We start from the raw sequence: 18,357 nt of genomic DNA, 5'->3' as shown, positions 1-18,357 counted from the left end.
ACTTTAACAAATTAAAAGATGAAAAAGGGGTTTTCGATATTCGAGCCAAAATGGTCCGATATTCGAGCCGAAAGTCCACAAGATAGAAATACATGTCTCAGGACTGGAGGCATATATATTCAAATTCAGTGAGAAGGAAGAAAGTCAGCAACTCTCTCATCAGTTTTGTCCACAAGATGAGTGCACGTGTCTCAGGACTAGGGGCACGTGACTACATGGCGCGACACCGTCTCGTCGCTTCTTTATACAGGGGGTGGATTCGACACCCTAACTGTCTGGTAAGTTAGGAAGCGCACTGAATACTGTATCCTTTCAAGAAGTGCTACCTTAATAAAACCTGCAGTTATTTGTTTTTGAATTTCTTCTTTTATTTTAAGAGCTACGCCGGGTTTCATTTGACGCAACTTTTGTTTTAAAGGTTTCATTCCTGGAATTAGCGGTATGGTGTTTTGAGCTATTTCTCTATTAATGCCTGGCATATCTTCATATGACCAAGCAAATACATAGATGAATTCTTTAAGTAGATTAATTAAATCGGTTCTTTCTTGTTCATTAACTGTTAATCCGATTTTAACTTCTCTTTTATTGGTTGAATCATTTGATATTTCAACTGTCTCAGTTTTCTCAATTATCGGTGTTTTCTTTTCAAGTGTTTCTATTGCTTTAATAAGTTCTTTGTCATTTTCGTTGTTAGTTAAGCAATGCTCGTCATCTTGGGTTAAAAAAAGCACGAGGAGTAAGAGGAAGAAGACATATTATTAAATTCAGAAATCATTACATCGAAGAGAGATATGTCCTCAGGGACTTGATTTTTAACTATCCTAGGGGAAGAGATAGAAGAAGAAGGTGCTACAACTAAGGACTTAAATAACTCTACAGGAAAAGACTCTGACTCCGACTCTAACTCAGACGACTCTTCGAACATCGATCCTTGCCCCATTGTAATGGAGATTTTCCTTCCGCTTGGAGTAGTCACCTTAACTGTCTTGCGCCACCCTTGTAGTGATCCTTCCGATGGAGTGATGAGCCTTGAGGGATCAAAGCTTTTGCTTTGTAGGACCGTTTGGATGAGCAAGGAGTTATCCTCTATGTACGTCGGCTCATATTTTTCCCGCCCAAATAGTATCCCATGACATTAAAGTCAAAGCATGGGGGTGGTTACTCCTTGTGGATAGGAGTTGGGATTTCATCTACAAAATATTAATCTAGGAAAATTTCGAATCCCGGTTGCCTTATGCCATTTATGACAAAAGGTTCGGGAAATTCGTAGCATGGATAGTCCTCTCCTTCTTTTATGAATTGTCCATTGAGGGTAAGAGGATATCGATCCATTGGGATCGCTTTCTTTTGGATGCGAGCGTTCCTATGTGCTTTTAACTTTTTCTGGGCTTGCATGAGATCTTCCTGAGTCGGTTTGAAACCAAGTCCGAAAGTATCTAATTTAGGGAGGCCAGGTGATTCCAGCGATTTTGCTATTCCTTTCTTCTTCCTAGGGTCATCCCAGGAAAATGTCCTTGTTTCTTCAGAATAGCGTTCACTATCGTATTGGAGTGGGGGTCGTGGCAGAGAGGGGTCCGTTCATCCTCCTTGATTAAGGAGACCTCTTCATTAAAGCCTTACAAATCTTCATCATCTTCATCATGCTCGACATTAATTATTGGATTTTCTATGGCTTTAATCCTCATGGGTGAAGCATCGATCGTAATGGGAATTCCACCAACTATGGCCTTTACCTGTTGGTGGAGAGATGAAGGGACGACCTTTAGGTCATGAAGCCAAGGGCGTCCCAACAATAAATCTAATGAAGCCTTAATATCTAATACTTGAAATGTAGTAGCATGTTCTATTGCTCCCGCCGTTATATTCATAGTAATCTCGCCAAGAGCTTGACGACAAGTGTTGTCATAAGCTCTTATTCCTTGTGTTGACGGGGTTAGGTCTTCATCCCTTATGCCTAGCATCTTCGCAATTTTGAGTGGATAGACATTAATAGCCGATACATTGTCTACAAAGTCATAGGGACGTTCATTTTCTTGCAAACTACTATCAGGTTTAATGCCTTATAATGCTTGTCACCTTCTGGAGGTAGGTCCTTGTCGGAAAAGGTGATCAAGTTGAAAGGACTAGGGAGATCACTCGTAAGGAAGTTAGCCAACCCCTCAGGAGTGGTGTCAGAATTTATCCCTATCTTATCCAAGGCATTCATCACTGCCAACCTATGTTCTCGAGATGTTGCTAGAAGTTTCCATACATTCATTTCAACCTTGGTTTTCTTGAATTGTTTGACAATATCATTGTCTTCTATGATAGATATGGGAACTTGTTACGTAGTTGGTACAGGTTGTGTCGAAATAGGAGGTTACATTCTCCTAGATCTTGTGAGGACGTCTATGGATGAATCTTCTTCAACCCAGAAGTCATCCATGGCATATGACACTGAAGGTGGAGGTCCTACCATGTCTTTTAAGTAGACGTCTTCTTCATCACTGTCCCAAACTCCATTAATACATATGTCTTCCTCTTGTGGAATTTGGACTAGCTTTTTGTCATCAATCATTTTCTGAATTAAATCTTTAAATTTAAAACAATTTTAAATAGTGTGACTCCCTAATTGATGGTATTGACAGTAGAACCTATCTGTCCTTTTTAGCATATGGAATCCCAATTGGAGTATAGAGTCTATTACTCTTCTTGGGTTTGTCAATTACTTGCAGAGAAAAGGGTTTCTTCTTTGTGGATGTGACCTTGTCACACTTTTTCTGAAGCTCTTCTAATTGTTTCTTTGCAACTTCAAGAGCTTCACGCAGCAAGTTTGATCCCTCCAACATGGACAATGTAAGCAATTGTATGTCCTGTTTACTTGCTAGTTTAGGAAAGTCATCCATGGCATCGAAAAAAGATCTCCTCCTCCTCTGCAATAGCATGGATTTCTTTAATAGGTTTGATGAGAGGTGAGGGATCAACCTTGTTTTTCTCATCAGAGATGGCCAAGGAGTGAGAGAGAGGTGCATTATCAATGCTCGGTTTCTTACTGGCAGGAGGCAACGACAGTTTGTTGTTGTCGATTAAATCTTGAATAGCTTCCTTAAGATTCCAACAATTTTCGGTAAGATGGCCCCTACCTTGGTGATACTTGCAAAGTGCATTGGGGTTTCAGTTAGCTGTCCTTTTCTCGACCGGTGGGTCCCCAAATGGTCTAATAGGAGTTATAAGTTGTTTTGCATTTAATCGGTCAAATGCGGTGTCATAACTCATACCTATAGGAGTAAAGTTCCTCCTAAATGATTTCTTTTGTCCTTGATTATTCATAGCAAGGACTTCACTTAAGTTAAAGGTACTAACATTGTTTGAGTGGGTGGTTTTGGAAGAAGAAGGATTGTCGTTCTTCTTGCCTATCCAGCCACTGTTGGAGTTACTATTAGCAGCTTTCATCTTAGCCAGGTCTACTTTAATATTGATTTCAATGTCATAGAAAACCTTGAAGGTATGGAGATTATTCTGATATTTGAGATGCTTGGAGTACTTCTCTTGAAGGTTCTTGATGAATTACCTCACAGATTCTTTTTCACTCGGTACTTCAATCATCTTAGCAGAGGTTTCATTCCATTTGTTGAAGAAAGAGGTGAAACCTTCATTCTCTTTCTGTTTGAGGATTTCAAGTTCCCTATAGTTAGTTTCAACTTGAATGTTGCACTTGTATCTATCAATGAAAGCGTTTACTATAGACTCCCAAGTAGAGGTTCTTTCTTTCTCAAGAGAAAAGAACCATTGTTGGCAAACGGTTTTGAGAGATAGGGAGAACAAGGAGGGAAACACCTTCTTGTCAATACCCTTATGCTCATTATTGTTTCAAAGGCTCTTAGGTGAAAATAAGGGTTGTCAGTCGCTTTGAATTTCGGGATGTCATTGGCATTGAACTTCTGCGGAAGAAGATCCTTGTCCACCGAGACCCCTTGTGAGCTAATTACTTGAAACTTATAGTCACTAGACAGTTTGCTCAAACTCTCTTGCATGAGGTCCATCTGTTGTTGCTTTATAGGATCATCTTGAGGGTTAAAACCTTTAACGCCTCAGTAACTGTAATCATTTGGTTCCTGAGCTCATTAACTTCCCCTTGAGTTGCCATTATTGTCTTAGCTTTCCCTTTACGAGCGATCGGTTTGTCGAAAAGTTGGACTTGAAAAAAAATGTTGTCTTTGATCAAACGCCCTTCCTTTCTTGACCACGCGCTGTAAATTAAACCATTTTTGTTTTAATGATTTGACTCAAATTGACTTTAACTTTACGAGTTTTGAGAAAGAAAAAAGCAAAAATAAGGTGCATATTTTTGGCATAAATAAGGTGTACATTTTTTGGAGTTAAGTATAGGGTTCAAACAAGTGGTTTAATTGGAGGATTAATATCCGACTTACCCCTCTAAAAAAAATGACGGAAAATACGCGCATACGAGACTCTCTAAGACATGGTCAATGTGTGCATTAGTGTGTGCTTTATGTGGTGACTGTAAGTGACATTCTTTAACTCTTGTGTAAGACCATGGGACTTAGTGCTTAGAGTCGATTCATGACTTGACAAGGTATTATTACCAGTAAAAAATTAACTAAATTGACTAGAAAACTATTCAATTAGACATAAGGTGATGACTCAAGCAACAAACCGAACTGTCGCCAAAATGGCAGGATTGGCGCCTCTCTTTGCAGTGTAGCGCCGGACGATAGGACTATCGCCAGGCGTTACGCTGCACTGAGTGGCGCTGCAATTTTAATCTTGGCGCCATTGCTGGAACGTCGATCTGGAACTGCTTTCGGTATTATTACACTACTTAGTCATACTTAGTCAACTCTGATTAAATTATTAGACTTTAATTACTCAAATTAATTAATTAGGAAAAGTTCTTTTAGTCATAAATCAGTTTATTTAATCTTAACACAAGTCAAACAAACGGTTAGGAAAAACACATAGAGGATGCACAACCAATAATGCACAATTAGTCAAATAGTCATAACATGATGCAATGAGTTTGCAACCTAACCATGGCTCTTATTCTCTAAAGTTCGGGATATGGGTTAGTCAATAAAGGGTCCATGGTTAATTGTTCGGATGCACCGCGCGGAAGCCTAACCGTGAAGGGTTGGCGCGAGTGGATGGGACACCGCGAGTTTAGAAAAACTTGCTTCCATGGTTTGGTGAATTCAACATTCTCGGATGTACCTTTTGTTGCTCAGAGCGTTCAATCAGGTAGATGGAGCATCAATTCCCAGAGGGTTATGTCCATATGTAGAACACATATGGGTTTCAGAAAAGTGAGAAAAAATCAATCAGGAAGTAGGATCGAGCAAACAGTGCTAAAAACTGGTCGAAATTAGAACGCATATTTCTGGCTAAGTATTGGAAGAACAGAGGCCAGCGCCATAATTTGGCTTTAGCGCCTGGCGACAAAAGTTGTCGCCTAGCGCTAACGTCAAATTATTGGAGCTAGACTTTGTTCCCTAACTCTAGTTCCTACATGCCTCAACAGCTTTCCGTGTTTGATAAAATTTTCCAGTTTCGCGCAGCATTATTTTGATCCTAGTTGTGAAAGATATTCCTCAAATTCCTACGTGTAAAAATCCTATGTTTTTAACTCATTACGGATGGTCTTTCCAATGAGATCTTTTTTATGCATATGACAATAATGTTAATAAAAATTACGCACATGAAATACTTAGAACTTTTCGAGTCTAATCCACTCATTCTAAATCATTGCCGAAATAAATTTCAGGAATTAAAATAGAAATCCTCCCCAGTGGAGTCGCCAAAAAACTGTTGGAATATTTCAAGCATTACCCCTAGCTTAAACCCCACTGTGATCATACACTAAGTACGGTGGCGTCCAAAGGGAAAGAAGATAGAGAAAAAGAGTCGCCAACAAGTTTTAGGAACTTGTAAACCGTTCACGACGTGAAGGTTACACCCCTTAACGATCCAAGAGATCATCAACTCCAATAGGTCTCTACTTTATTATGATCGTATTCATGTGCGCTTTCTGACTAACATGCAATCAATAGGTTTAACCCTAAACTTTTTTAATCTATGTTGGTTGAACATTAATGCACAAATAAAACTATTATTGGCAATCACTTGAATTATAATCAAATTAACGCTAAACAAGATTATTAAATTATCTTATTAAGCGTGATTACATGTACAATTTCCCTTTAAACATGCATAAAAGGTGTGATCAAGAAATAACAATAAATATATCAAGAAACATGATAATCATCATAATAATTATAATAATAATAATAATAATAATAATAATAATAATAATAATAATAATAATAATAATAATAATAATAATAATAACACGTATAAGAATCATTATAACAATAATTATGACAATTATAATCATAAAACATAAAAATAATCATAATCATGTTAAAGCATAATAATAGCGAGATCCTAGGCATGATACTAACAAGATTAATAACAAACCGTAGCATGTCACTAAACATATAAAAATCAAATACTACCTCCATTAATAGTTATCTGCAACTTTGGAATATTTTATCTCTCACAAATAATACCCCAAAATTGCAGATAACTATTAACGGAGGTAGTATTTAGCCCTAACATGATACTAACATGCTATTAGGAAGACTATAGGAAGCATAATTTTAATCATACTTGATATTAGGAATTTTTAGTTGTTACCCTAAACATGATACTAGGAAGATCAAAGCACCCTAACATGACATTAGGGGTCATAATAACAACCTAAACATGATTTCTACATCATAATATCAATAAAACAATTAAATCACTTATTTGGATGGCTCGTATCTCTTTCTAATAACAAAATACACGCGTTAGTAACTTCAAGGAAAATATATAATCAAACAATTAAATTAAATAATTGAAATAGAGATTTGGGACCAACCTCAGAAATTAAAACCTTTCACGTCTAGGGAGAAGGCAACTTCGAATTACTCTAGGTGCTTCTTGGTCTTGTGAATACGGAATTTTTTTGTTTGAGAGAAGGCTAGTTTAGAGAGACTAATTAAGAGATTCTTGATGAGAGTTGGTGATGAAAAACGGAGGTTTTAGAAGGCTATTTATAGAGAAAATCGGCCAAACGGATAAAAAACAAATCAGAGTTTCAACGAGGATAAAACAAATTAGCGCCAGACGTTGAACATTAGCGCCAGGTGCTAATGTCTGTCGTCAGGCGCTAGTTGTTATTTTCACACATTTTCTTAATTCAGATAAATTTTAGCCGTATAGAAGGAAAAAATCGTATTTTCTTGATTGAAACTCTAAAAAGTCAACCATTCAATTTATCAATGCTAATTGAATTAGGAATGAAAAGAACCTTCTAGAAGAATCTAGAAGACTAAAATCAATTATAATTGCATTAGGAATGATAAATCCATATTAGGCCCACTTCTAGATCATTGGGCCGCATATAAGTATCAAACCGGGCCTAGTTTAGTAATTTGGCCATAACATCCTCATTATTCATTGGAATTGGGCTTATAATATATTGTTGGACCCTTGCTATGGACCAAACCAAACTGGATTGGCTGTTTTCTTAAAATAGGTTTTCAAAAACAGAGAGAAAAGAAAAGAAATTCAAACTATCCGCAACACTAGACTTTCTACACTTTCACTTCATTCGATTATGATTAGACGCGAAAGGTACTCATCACCGGGTTTGGTTTTGGGGAGACACAAATGGGTGTCCACACTCGCTCTCATACTTGTATGCACCCGGAGTGCCTGACTCCTTCAATGTAACTCTTTGAGCTTCTCCCATGTTCAATTGCACACAATCTCAAACAAAATTATTAGTAGCACGGCTACAAATGTAGCCTAAAGAAGAAAATATTTTTGTATTTTTTTGCAAATAAGGTGAAATAGTCTCAACAACAATAGCAATCATCTACGCCATTCCCCGACAACGGTGCCATTTTTGACCCTAGGTGGAAGCTAGGTCATTGGACTAACTTTCCTATGTCAAAAAAAAAATTTGTATACTCTCGACACACCTTCATACAAGTATAACGGTAAGTCAAGGATCGAACCCAAGGGAATGAGAGCTAACTACTATTGACTAAGTCAAGCTATCTCAAAGTCAAGGGGGTAGGTATGTGTAATCTAGGCAACTAAGCAAAACAAACAAGCAATAGAAATCAATATAATGGAACACTATGGTTAAGATCCGCATGTACTCGGAATGGACATAGCTAATTGGGATTGGAGATGACTAAGTCAAGTGTTTCGAAGGAAAATCAACTAAGCAATCAAGAGAGTAAGGTAGGCTAATCTCCTATAGGTCAAGCTAGCACCAACTACGAGAGACTCTAACTAAGAGCCTTGCAAACCTACTCAATCGACAAAAGCAAGCCACATATCAATTTTCCGTATCAATGCAAGCCTACAATGCATTCTAGTGCAACAAATCAAAGTTAGCTAATTTTTAATTAATCACACACATGCACTTAATCAATCAACCAATTTAATCACAACATCAACTCCATCAGCTTCCCCCAATTAGCATCAATCCATCATTCATACATGCTTCACCATTCCCCTAGCAAGAGAACTACTCACAGTCCATTGAAATTAAGATTAAAACTAAGCTAATCAACAATTTCGTCATCATCATATCAATAGAACTAATTCAATCGCAAATTCAATTCAAACTTGTACAATCAACAAAACAATTGAAATGATAAGCTGAAAATTGCAATAAAGTAAAAGAAATCCTTACAAACTTGCTTAAATTCAATGGAGGAAATGCTAGAATTCAACAATCTTTAATCATAAATCAACAATCAAGAACTTCTCTCTCTACAATCCAGAGTTTCTCTCTCTAAAATTCTAGCATAATTTCTATTCTAATTCTGGAATAATTCCTCTTCAAATCCTTCTCTCTTAAAAATAGAAAGAAAATCTATATATAGTAAAACTAACTAAGTGATTTTAGTTAAACCGTCCCCAAATAAACCCATACAGGCGCGGCCGACCATAAGGGGAGCGCGTCCGCGCAAAAATGGGTATGGAACAGGGACCCAGACAGGCGCGCCCGCGCCTGGGAGCAGGGGAGACCCATAAAATTCCTTTTTTTGAAAGTCCTAATTTTATTTGAATTGAAAGACATTCAAAGATAGACACATATTATTTTCGTTCCTCAAAGTTTTTATCCAAATTTTATATGGTTGGATATCCCTTGAAATTATCTTTTCAATTACTATAATATAATATCAATTCGGAGCTATAACGGAAATGATATGAATAAGATATCAAACTCTATCCAAAACTGACACCGTCTCACTATTTTGGCCGTATCTTTTATTCTATAAAATATTTTAATCTGATTTTAATTGGGTTAGAAATTAGAATGTAGATTTTATGAGCTTTCCAACGATATCTTATTCATCTTATTCCAATTTTTGGATCAAAAGATATGATAAAAACAAAAACCGCAAAAACTACTTTCTATCGAGCTTTATTCCGATTTAATTCGGATCTTATCTTAATTCTTCGACCCTTCTTTTTTTTCTCTATAAATAGAGGTCATATCTCCCCTTTTTCAATCATCAAAAATCTTGATCATCAAATAATTCTCTTCTCCCTCTTTAGCCTAAACACTAGCCTCCCTATTCTTCCATAATACTTCCCCTAAGCACTACAAGGAGTTCATACAATACCCAAAGTTCTATACTTAAACCAAGACGTGAAAGGTATAATTGACTGAGGTTTTGGACCAAATCAAATCTACCTTTATTTAATTTAATTGTTTCAATTTGATTTATATTTTTTTATTGAAGTTACTAACAGTTTATTCATGATGTAGCAATTCAAGGAAACGCGGAAAGTGAGTAGTTGGTTCACTTAATTACTCTTATTTTAATATTGCTAGTATCATGATTAGGCTGATTTTATGTTTGATTTAACTAATGTTATTATTGTTAAAGCTTCCAATATTAATGTGTATTCTATTATTTATTATTTTGATCACCATATTGCATGTTTAAAGGGAATATGTAATTGAAAATCACGCCTAATAAGATAATTTGGACGACCGATTTAGGTTCTTTTTTAATCTTATTGTTTAATCAAGTGATCACAAATATTTTAGAATTATGTGTTGAATTAATATTAAACCAATTTAGCTTAATAATAGTTTGGAGCAAATAGAATTTTTGTTTGTATGTCTTTGAGATCGCAGGAATCACTTTTCACTACAAGAATTTAGTAGAGGCCAATACAGGCGAATGTGACTCCATGATCACTTCGTACCATCATCCCCGATCCTCCTTTCGTGGTCCGAACCATGTGGAGTTAGTAATATCATGGATTATGAATTGGGTGTAACCTTCACGGGTCAATCGTTGTTCCTTAAAAACTTGTTGGCGGCTCCCTACTTTATTTGTCCCTAATCGTATTATGTCAATTCCCACTTCCTATGAGTGCCAAGCATATTCACAACATGATTTTACGTAGGCGCACTTCGAGCGACGCCTACAATTTGGCGACTCCGCTGGGGAGGATTCTTGGTTATTTATCGATTTGAGTGATCGGTATTTAATTGAGATGAGTGGATGAGACTTGAAAGATTCTTGAATTGTATTCCTGCGATTTAATTGGCATTGTCACATATGCATATGTAATTTTAGGTCACCTATTTTGCCACAATAGTACGTGTTCTATGTATGTGGCTAGCCCGGGGGATTTAAGCTCTATCAACCCGAAAACGTTCATGACAATAAGGTTTCATCCGAGTATTTAAATCCACCCAAACCATGGAGTCGAGTTCGATTTCATCACGTACTCACGGAGCCGCCCGTTGGCATACACCCTCAAGGGAGGCTGTCTTGCTAATGCGTCCAAACTCTTAACCATGGTACCCTTTGACACCCAAAAGCTTGACCATAGTCGAACATAGAACTTGACTTTAGGTTGCGAACTTCATTGCATCATGCGTGAAGATATGCTTATATGTGTATTTTTTTATTGACTTTTTATTTATTTATTTTTTTCTCTTATCAAAACCTTTTTTTTTATTATTAGAGTTGAGCCATAGATTTTTTTTTTTTTTTTTAATTTTTTAGTCGCCCGAATTTTTATTCCCGTATACTGCACAAGAGTCAACTTGTTTTGGTCATAGACGGAGTTCTAGAAAGAGTTACATGTCTTGCTACCTATGGGTCTGTAGATCCGAGTTTTATCTGTCATTTAGAATTGGTTTCGTCTCAATCAAAATCACAGATAAAAAGTTATAACCGATATACTACAGCCTTTTTAGTTTAGGTGTCTTTTTAGCGTCAACTTTTTTTTTTAATTTTTTTTTTATATCTTTTCGTGTCAAGCTAGTCTTAGCCAAGTCCTTTAATCCGTGTCAACTAGTATAACATAGGATTATAGTTTTTTATTTTTATTTATTTATTTTTTTTGTATCCACGAGTCCTAACTCTTCTAGATATCTAGTCCTCTTCCTAGTTTCTTGTGATTTTTTTGTGCTAACCTTAACATGTGTTCTTTGTCTTTTATTGTGGTTGATCTTATTTATGACTAATGATTGCCAATGGACCGTTTTCACCTAGTAAATAGCATAAACATTAAAATTGGACAAAATTAATCAAGTTAGTTTGTCAATTAGTCTTCCGTGCTATTTGGTCATTGGGTCCTTTGTTTTTCACAACGTCCTCATATCTAGCCATGGGATCATACCATGAGTCTTAATAAACTCACCTAATCACATATGTTGAGTCATTGCACACACTTTGTCTTCGAGTAATGCACTATATTGTTTATGATCGTATACTAGGACCATGCATGCATCGTTTTCCGTCGTAATAGGGATGAGTGGAGTATTTCCCATCAGTTTTCAAAATTGTTTCATACACTCTTCCTTTTCAATCCGAGTATTGAGTGAATGCATTAAGTGAGTTCTTCCTTACACAGTACTTGAGTCTAAAATAACTAAGCAATATTTGGAAGAATAAGGGGAACGTCACTCCTTCCTTCTTTCCTTCCAATCAAAGCATCAACAACAAGAAACTATTTTCCTCTGCAAGCAGCTAGAAATAACTCATAAATAGCCATGAAGACAAAGCACAATGCAAGCTTCTCACCAAGATTTCATGTTTTCTTCTTCTTTTGTTTCAAACCCTTTCCCCTAAAATGTCTAGCATAGGTTCTCCTTATCCATGTGTCTATGTGTCACATTTCATACCTTCTTCATAAACGAGCATCTCTTTCTTACATTCGATCATGTGATTAGCAAAAAAAAAAATGTCGTATCGAACACAAGGTATACCAATTCATTCCTAACCACTCAATCACGGATCCATTTCTTCATCAACCACTTTGAGCCTCGTCTAATGATTGAAATTTTTTATTCAATCCACATCCACTTAACCCTAGGATGGGAAGGTGTGTAATTTTCTAACATTAAAAAAGAAAGTAAAAATAAAGAGTAGCAAAGCAACAATAAAACAATGTCTAAGGGCAAGTGTTCCAATGTCTTTAATATGAACACGTCTCAAATTGCGTCTCTTATCGAGTGCTTGGTACCTTGCCTGAGAAACATGAATGCTAAGTGAGTGATGGACCGCATGAACTGAGATTGCCCACATTGATTCAAAAGAATGGAAAAAAAAACGAAAAGAAAAAAAAGAAAAGAAACTTGCAAAATTTAAAATTTTCAAATTCACAATTACACGTCTTGGGGGCTTCTGTCGGGCCTTTTATCCCTTTCATCCTTAAACCTACAGCTTAACCACATTACAACCCCCCTTGAAAGACCTCTTTGAGGTGTACATACACTTGTGCAAAGTTCGGTTAGAGCTACGTTCGGCCTGATTCCTAACGAATACGTAGGCAACCTCACATTGAGGTGCAGCCACATTCATATTCATATCTATGCATGATCGAGTCAAAGAATATCCAATGCTTATCTATATATCCCTACCCATTTAGAGCTAGACTTGGGGGCTTGAACCCACATCACATTAGCTTACCCAGCCTAAAGAGTCATCGTCTTTGACTCTTCACACATATAATTCCATCACCATAACCTTTGCAGCCTCACCTTAGTATCACTTTCACACAATTCTTTCACACATACATATCCATATCATCTTTCCCTTAGGAACCCTTTATCATGAAATCTTGTTTCCCTACCGCGCATGCTTCATCATCTTTCAAGACAACATTCATCAGAAGAAACGTTGTATACTTGCTTAGCTTCTTAACCTGAGCAATGTTCATTGTTTCATGCATCTCGTAATGTGCTAAGTAACATTTCTATATCAATGATTTGTAATAATATAAAGCATATCGTTCTTAGCTCCTTGACCTAAGAAACGTTCATAATAACTTCATCTATATACGTGCTTAGCTTCCAGACCTAAGTGACGTTCAAGATCGCTTCTTTACACCATATATGATGCTTAGCTCTACGACTTAAGTTCATTGATCTATCGTGTCACATGATTTAATTGTCCTTATCCTCTTTGCCTATGAACATGCATCATGCATACATTATTTTATGGACAAGCAATTCAATCCTTACGATTCATTTTGGCTTGCTCAAGGAGGAAGTTCAAAACTTCTTCCCTTTTTCATTATTTTATTTTGGGGAAGTTCAAAAACTTTTTCAAAATTTTTATCGAGGGAAGTTCGAAAATAAAATTTCATTTTTCACGTCTTTCTTTTTCGGGAGAAAGTCGGTACTCTCCACTCGTCTCATGACAAAAATGATGGAAAATTTTTGCTTTTGCATTTTCGGTTGCTTGTGTCTGCACACACACACTCAAACTATACACACACAATCACAAGTCATACTCATGTCATGTCATGTCGTGTCAAGTCAAACTTGGGGAAGTCAGTTGGTCAAGTCAATCATAGTCTATACGAGTCCCCTAGAAAATTTTTTTTTGCAGGTCTCAATTACAGCCCATGTCTGGGGACAAGCGGACCATCTACAACCCACATCCGGGGACAAGCGGACCATCCACAGCCCACGTCCGAGGACAAGCGGACCATTTACAACTAGCCCACGTCCGGGGACAAGTGGACCATCTACAACCCACGTCCGGGGACAAGCGGACCATCTACAGCCCACGTTCGGGGACAATCGAACCACCATCATTTCACAACGCAATGTTCTCGATACACAGAGACTTGCAATCTCATCATCTGTCGACTTTCCTCAAGCATGGAAAGTATTATCCGGTGGATTTCTTCAAGCATAGAAAGCTGCAAAAATCATTTGTCGACTTTCCTCAAGCATGGAAAGTATTATCGGCGGGTTTCTTCAAGCATAGAAAACCGCCAAAGTCATATGTCGACTTTCCTGAAGTATGAAAATTATCATCCGGTAGATTTCTTCAAGCATAGAAATCTACCAAACTCGTTAGTCAGCTTTCCTTAAGCATGGAAAGCATTTCAACAAACGTCATCCGGTGGATTCCTTCAAGCATAGGAAAATACCAAACTCATTTGTCACCGATACACTGGTGTCAGATAAGCGTTCTATCCCTTTACTCTTTTATTTCTGGAATTAACATTTTTTGCAGGTATCGGCGTATACTGAGTTATTTAGGATCGCAAAACGTCTTAAATCATTCTCCTTCCCTATCAACTACTTTGACTATCGTTTTCGAAACTAACATTTCTGCAAACTCAGTCAAAGTGTGGGCTTCTGTAAACAACTAAAAATGTCTCCCCAAAACCAAACCCGATGATGAACAACCATTCACCGCCATTATTGATCGAGTTGAGTATTTAATCTTGGAGTGCTTAAATTCATATTTTCATTTCATAAACCAACCTAACTTCTATCCCATTTTCCCAAACCATAACTTATTTTCCTCTTTTTGTGCCTTTAAACCCTAAATAATTCATTTCATGTCTTTTAAAATCATTCATGTTGTGTCCTTTTTATAAAAACGTTTAATCCAGTTTATTTTTATCTATAATATGGGTCCAATGATTGAATAGTTGGATAGGGGTTTAAAAGAGATTTCCAACGATATATTGTAAGCACAAATCCGAGTTATAACGAATAAGTTATGGCCAAAATATTAAACTGAGCCCAAATCGAACCTAAGCCCACCTTACCTACGACCCAATGATCATGTGGAGGGTCTAAATGATTTAATACGATTACTAAACCAATTAGGATAAATTAGAAACTTCTATAAGTTTCTAAAAGATCCTAATTATCATTTTTGAAAAGATAAGATTAAAGAGTTTGATATTGAATAAAACTCCTTTTTTTGAAAGTCCTAATTTTATTCGAATTGAAAGACATTCAAAGATAGACAGATATTATTTTCGTGCCTCATACTTTAAATCCAAATTTTATATTTTTGGATATCCTTTGAAATTATATTTCCAATGATATATTATAATATCAATTCGGAGCTATAACGGAAAAGATATGAATAAGATACCAAACACTATCCAAAACTGACACCGTCTCACTATTTCCGCCATATCTTTTATTCTGTAAAGTATTTTATTCTAATTTTAATTGGGTTAGAATGTAGATTTCATGAGCTTTCCAACGATATCTTATTTATCTTATTCCAATTTCTGGATCAAAAGATATAATAAAAACAAAAACCGCAAAAACTGTCGTCTATTGAGCTTTATTCCGATTTAATTCGGATCTTATCTTAATTCTTCGACCCTTATTTTTTTCTCTATAAATAGAGGTCATATCTCCCCATTTTCAATTATCAACAATCTTGATCATCAAATAATTCTCTTCTCCCTCTTTATCCTAAACACTAGCCTCCCTGTTCTTCTATAATACTTCCCCTAAGCACTCCATGGAGTTCATGCAATACCCAAAGTTCTATACTTAAACCAAGACGTGAAAGGTATAATGGACTCAGGGTTTGGACCAAATAAACTCTACCTTTATTTAATTTAATTGTTTCAATTTGATTTACATTTTTATTGAAGTTACTAACAGTTTATTCACGATGTAGCAATTCAAGGAAACGCGGAAAGTGAGTAATTGGTTCACCTAATTACTCTTATTTTAATATTTCTAGTATCATGATTAGGTTGATTTCATATTTGATTTGACTAATTCTATTATTGTTAAGTTGCTTCCAATATTAATGTGTATTCTATTATTTATTATTTTGATCACCATATTGCATGTTTAAAGGGAATATGTAATTGAAAATCACGCCTAATAAGATAATTTGGACGACCGGTATAGGTTCCTCTTTAATCTTGTTGTTTAATCAAGTGATCACAAATATTTTAGAATTATGTGTTGCATTAATTATAAACCAATTTAGCTTAATAATAGTTTGGAGAAAATTGAATTTTTGTTTGTATGTTTTTGAGATCACAGGAATCACTTTTCACTATAAGAATCGAGTAGAGGCCAATACGGGGAATGTCACTACATGACTCACTTCGTACCATCATCCCCGATCCTCCTTTTGTGGTTCCTAACCATATGGAGTTAGTAATCTCATGGATTATGAATGGGGTGTAATCTTCACGGGTCAATCGTTGTTGCCTATCGTTGTCCCTTTTTGTGGTTGCCTTATAATGATCCGTGAACGGTTTACAACTTCCTTAAAAACTTGTTGGCGGCTCCCTACTTTATTTGTCCCTAATCGTATTATGTCAATTCCCACTTTCTATGAGTGCCAAGCATATTCACAACATGCTTTTACTTAGGCGCACTTCGAGCGACGCCTACAGGTAGATATTAAGGATATGTGAAAAGGAGATAGGAAAGAAAAAGGAGATAGGAAAAAAAATGGAATTACTTGGCCTCCCCAATTTAGATACTTTCGGACTTGGTTTTGATCCGACTCGGGAAGGTCTTAAGCAATCCCAGGAAATATCTAAGGTGCGTAGGAACGACCAAAACAAACCAATCCCAATGGACCAATATCCTCTTACTCTCAATGGACAATTCATAAGAGAAGGAGAGGACTATCCATGCTATGAATTTCCCGAACCTTTCATTGTAAATGGTATAAGGCAACCTGGGTTCGAAATCTTTCTAGATTGTTACTTTCTAGATGAGATCCCAACTCCTATTCACAAGGAGAAAGCACCCCCATGCTTTGACTTTAATGTCATGGGACTACTCTTTGGGCGCGAAAAGGATGAGCCAAAATATATAGAGGATAATTCCTCGCTCATTCAAACGGTCCTACAAAGCGAGAACTTTGACCCTTCGAAGATCATCACTCTAGCGGAGGGTTTAGTGCAAGGATGGCGCAATACGGACAAGGTTACTACTTCGAGTGGAAGAAAAATCTCAATAACAGCAGGGCAAGGACCAATGTTTGAAGAGTCCTCTGAGTCAGAGTCAGAGTCTTTTCCTGTAGAGTCTTTCAAGTCCTTATCTATAGCACCCCCTGTTTCTAATTTTTCTATTTCTACTCGTAGGATAGTTAGCAATAATCAAGTCCTTGAAGGCATTTCTTTATTCAATGTAATGGTTTTGGAATTAAATAATATGTCTTCTTCCTCTTAATTCTCGTATTTTTCATTAACCCAAGATGACGAGCATCTCTTAACTAACAATGAAAATGACAAAAAAATTATTAAAGCAAAGGAAACACTTGAAAAGAAAACGCCGATAATTGAGGATACTGAAATGGTTGATATCTCAAATGATTCAACTATTAAAAGAGAAGTTAAAATCGGATTAACGCCTAATAAAGAAGAAAGAACCGATTTAGTTAATCTACTAAAAGTGTTTATCGATGTATTTCCTTGGTCATATGAAGATATGCCAGGCATTAATAGAGAAATAGCTCAGCACACTATACCACTAATTTTGGGAATGAAACCTGTATAATAAAAGCTGCGTCGAATGAAACCCGACGTAGCTCTTAAAATAATAGAAGAAATTCAAAAGCAAATAACTGCAGGTTTTATCAGGGTATCTAAATACCCCGAATGGGTAGCAAATGTGGTCCCACTTCCGAAGAAGGATGGAAGGGTAAGAATGTGTGTCGACTATCGAGATTTAAATAAGGCAAGTCCAAAGGACGACTTCCCTTTACCACACATCGATATTTTAGTAGGTAATACAGCAAATCATGTGCTTCTCTCATTTATGGATGGATACGCGGGGTACAACCAGATTCTCATGGAAGAAGAAGTCATGGAGAAAACGACGTTCATAACACCTTGGGGTACTTACTGTTACACGGTAATGCCATTTAGGTTGAAAAATGCGGGTACTACTTACCAACGAGCAGCAACTGCCCTACTCCATGACATGGTGCACAAAGAGATTGAAGTGTATGTAGATGATATGATTGTGAAGTCAAAAGATCGCCCGGGACATCAAGTTGTCTTAAGAAAATTTTT

This window comes from Chenopodium quinoa, unplaced genomic scaffold (assembly GCF_001683475.1).
Source record: "Chenopodium quinoa cultivar QQ74 unplaced genomic scaffold, ASM168347v1, whole genome shotgun sequence".
NCBI lineage: Eukaryota > Viridiplantae > Streptophyta > Magnoliopsida > Caryophyllales > Amaranthaceae > Chenopodium > Chenopodium quinoa.
This window is presented reverse-complemented; position numbering follows the sequence as displayed.